Source organism: Indicator indicator, chromosome 1, assembly GCF_027791375.1.
Source record: "Indicator indicator isolate 239-I01 chromosome 1, UM_Iind_1.1, whole genome shotgun sequence".
Taxonomy (NCBI): Eukaryota; Metazoa; Chordata; class Aves; order Piciformes; family Indicatoridae; genus Indicator; species Indicator indicator.
The window spans coordinates 62,890,825-62,895,524 of record NC_072010.1 but is presented as its reverse complement, the minus strand read 5'-3'; positions in this window follow the sequence as shown (position 1 = coordinate 62,895,524).

Here is a 4,700-nt window from a genome sequence, read left to right as displayed (position 1 = left end):
CATTTTTGCCTTCCATTTCTTTTTTAGACTTCCCTGTTTTTTCCATCTCCAATCTTTTTTGGCCTTTACCCTCTTCACTCAGTCTCCTGCTCTTTTTCACCCTCTCACTCTTCTCTGGCTTCCAGTCTTTATCAGACTCTTTCATTCTACTTACAATCTTCTCAAACTTTTCTATCCACCACTTTTTTTGCTGGCCAGCACTTTTCCTAGCGTCTCAACTTTTGCTTGGCCTCTTACTTTTTAAGACTCAATTTTATGTTTTTACTTTCAACTTCTCTCCGTCTCCCACTATTTTCACTATTTTGAAGTGGTGTGGGGTTTTTTTTCTGACTCTGCTGATGGATAGTCAGCCATTAGGGCCTAATGGCCACTCACTGTACAATACCTGGGGAACCAGCACAGGCACATGGGATGCGGACACAGGAAAAAGGAGAAGGGCTGGGAGCAGAGAGGGCAATGGCAGATGTACAAGGCTGTCTTGCCTTAAGCAGCCTCAATTGGAGCTCCCCACATTTGCCCATGGCTCCATTTAAGCTCAGCCTGGACCTCTCATGTTCTTCCTCATCTTGGTGTGGACATCCCTGGCCCTTCCTCCGGTAGGGATCTCAGCTGTGCAGAAAACTTCTCTCTGGAGTGGGACCATAGATGATTACTGTGGCTCGTTTCCAGACCTGGTTGGCTCTTGGGGGTTTTGGAGCTGTAGTCCATCTGTACCTCCATCCCTGTGTCCCTCCACTCCTCTTTGGATGGACTCTGGACCTGGCTTGGTGCTTGCCTGAACTGGGACTGCTGATGGGGTGAGCTGTGCTCCCCATGGGGGTTGCACCCAGTGCATTAGGTCCTGTGCTGGGGTCACCCCTGTCTCCAGCCTTGCCTTTCTCTGGGGAGCAGACATCTCCATGTGTCCTGGCAGGGATCTGGGGAAGCAGGCTCAGATCCCATAGCCCTTGTCTGTGCTCCAGACCCTTTAGGTGACATTCACCGTGTCCCTGTATATGAATGAAGCTTTGTCACCACTGTCATCAATGACTAGAGGGACATGCATGTCTGAGCCCCAGGGACAGGTCTTTACAACACTGCCCACCAGTTGGAATGGATGTTTTGTTCTGGTTTGGGGTCCTCTGGGCTCTGGTGTCCATGAGCTGCTCTTGCTCTCCCACAACACTGTGCCCCTTCCTGCTGTCCTGAAGTGATGGCTGTGGCTTTCCACAGTGGTTGCTTGTTTTAGCTGGGGACACCTGCTCTGGACTTCTGCTGGGGACTTCAGCTGGCTGAGCGGGAAGGATGATCTATTCTTGTGTATGATCGATAGACAAGAGGAAATGTTCTTAAGTTGTGCCAGGAGAGCTTTGGGTGGGACGTTAAGAAAATTTCTTCACCAAAAGGGTTGTAAATCGCTGAAACAGGCTGTCCTGGGAAGTGGTGGAGTCACCAGTGCTGGAGGGATTTAAAATGCACATAGAAGTGGTGCTGAGAGACATGATTTAGTGCTGACCTGAGAGCAGTGGGTTAACAGTTGGACTCGATGACTTCAGAGGTCTTTTCCAACTAAAACAAATCTATGATTCTATGAGACTAAGTCTCCACGTTGACTATTTGCATGATATTCCCTTGCACACAGTAATGGGCATTTTCTTGCCCAAGCTTCATTTTCTAAAATGTCTTTTAAAAATCTTTCAGAATTCCTGATCACAATAGCCCTACTTTGGTCTTTTACTAGTTGAATGCTTTTTGAGTTGTATTTTTATTTTTTTATTCACATCCTTCTACACCTCTTCTCTAAAAAGAAGGAAGCAGTGCCTCTCTGGGAAGAAATGGAGCCCTTGCAATTAGCTGTTTTGGCTGTTCACTGTTTGGTTGTGTATCAAGACAGGCACTTGTGGAATATTCCTGATGATTGGAGCAGTAAGTTAGTAACACTCTTCTTCTAACAAAAGTTGTTGATTTCCTGTATCTCTTTGGACCTTTTTACAAATATTCATACAAATAAATTAATCTTCTCAAGGAAACTTTTAAACAAAGTTTGAGGGCAAACTCTCTTGTGTAACTTGCTACAACAGTAGGTTTGCTGTGCGCAGTGAGGATTTGCTGGCAAACATACAGAGGTTACTGTTTGAATATGTAATGTCATGGTCCATCTAGTGCTCTTGGATGATCCAGTTGTACTTATCCCCTTGTAGGAACACCACAATGAACATCAGTGTTTATTTTTATTGAATATGAAGCATTCAAGAAGCAGATCAGTGTGAGAGCTAGACTATATCCCTTCCAGTTTCTGTTCAGATTTACATTTGAAAGGAATAATAACCCATCAAGGAAGACAATTTAACTAAGTCAATCCTGAAGTTTTGAAAGGCAGCACAAAGACTGTAGCTCCCTATGGCATTGCAGCTCTGTTGATAAACTAAGTAAGGAAGGCTTAGATATTTCAGGTTATCCACATTATTTAACTGCATCTGTGAGACAAAGGACAAATACAATTTACCTATCAGGGGTTGGCATTAAACTAGACAAACAACTGACACCAAAGTTCCATGTGAAAATAGTATGAAGGTATATGTTCATGTGGAGATGTCAAGAAGAGTACTGAAGAACTAACATCACATTGCACAGAGATCATGTTATCAACCAGACATTACTTCCAAGAAGCTGAAAACAAAAAAAATTAATAAAGAGCCACTTCTAGCACATACAGCATACCTAAACACAGAAATTAACATATAGATAATAATCTTTGCAAAAGTGTACAAAGATTGTGATGCTGCTAATCTACTGAAAATTTTCTTTCTAAAACAGCCACAATTGAGAAAACAAAAGGTATTTATAAATTTAATCAGAATTGAAGTGGAATTGTAAATTATTATTTGCCTCCTTAATCATGATACCTATTTTCCATTTCATGATCCAATCCCCAGGAAAAGCATACTGAGCTTGAAATACTTGACAGTGTGGTCTTTCTAGCCCCTGTTCTGAAGAACATACCTCTCTATGTGGGTGCAAATTTATGACAAAATTTGTGGTTTCTCTCCTGCCTTAAGGAACACAAAATAAATGGCCAAGGGGATTTTTCTGAGCACCTGTGGGGACTGCAGTGGGTGCTGTTCCACTATGGTCCTTCTGTCCTGCCCTGTCACCAATACTGTTGTACATGTACAGTCAAGTACCTGCAAGAGCCAGGAAGAATGAGTTATGCTGTCATGTTGTTAGAACTTGTTTTAAAGCATGACAAACTGCTGCAACCTGTTCCTTCTTGGTGCTCCAAGAGACTGCTGAATCAGATAATACATCTCTGCCCTAAAACACAGCACCCAACCTCCCCTTTGATCCTGCCCCTAGGTGCTACAGCTGCAAACGGTGAACTGAACAGATACCTCACTGAACAGCCCATCATGTCCTTCATATTTCAGGATGAAAAAGGTCCTACGTAAAGTTGCCTAAGACATAATACAGATACACAGGAGTGCAAGGCACAGGATCACAGAATCCCAGAATGCAATGGGTTGGAAGGGATCTCTAGAGGACATCTAGTCCAATCCCCCTATAGCAAGGAGAGACATCCCCAACTAGATCAGGCTGCTCAGAGCCCCATCAAGCCTCACTTTGAATGTCTCCAGGGATGGGGCCTCCACCATCTCCCTAGGCAACCCGTTCCAGTGTTCCACAACCCTCATAGTAAATGATTTTTTCCTAATGTCCAAGCTAAACCTACCCTTCTCTAGTTTAAAACTACTGCCCCTTGTCCTAGTGCTACATGCCTTTGTAAATAGTGTCCCCCCCTAGTCTTCTTGTAGACCACATTTGGGTACTGGAAAGCTGCTTCAAGGTCTCCCTGGAGAAATGCATGCATCTTCCAGTCTGACCATGAATGAAGGGTACAGACCTAAAAAAAGCTGATTACAAATTTTGCATAAGGAAAACTTCTGTGAACTGAATATAGCTTCTCCTGTTGTAGACATGAACACTTACTGTAAAATGAGAAGTGCCAGCAGAAGGAATATACATTTGCCATTCCACAGTAACCTTAGCACAAACCATGAAAATCATAAGCACAAGGACATTGCAGAAAATGGAGTGCAAATCAGCCTCAATAGTATCTTTGCATCTCTATCTCTAAACAACTTGAACAGATCTGGAGAAGCTTTAATTTTCTGAAAACATACAGGCTGTTTAAATATCCAAGTGTTCTCCAGCAAAATCGCTTATATGCAAAATCAACAAAACCCAACCCACCGGTATAATGGCTTGCTTGATTTTCTAGGTTTGCTTTTTCTTTTTTTTCAGATGAAGAAAAAATCATTACCTCTTTTCGAGGTTATTTATTCCTACAAAATATATAAAGAGCTCTTGAGTGAGTAGCTTATTTGCTATTCATCTAAAGAAATTAGCTATGTTTTTCTATTATTGGAAAAAATGAACAATTTCTAAACCCAGAATATAGATTATTTGGCATGTTCCATATTAAAGGGAAGCACTGGGTGTGATTCCTATTAATAAGAGAAGCAATTTTGATTTCAGTTCATTTGACACTTTTAGCTCTGCCCTCCAAGTGTCCTCAACCTACTTCATATGCTTTTAACCCTAAGAGATGAAACATTGCTCCTTCATTCAACAAACTTTCTGACATGCTTAGCTCCCTTCAAAACATAAAGACTGTGAGAAAAATACAAAACACTCTATTAACCAATAAATTTGCATTTCAT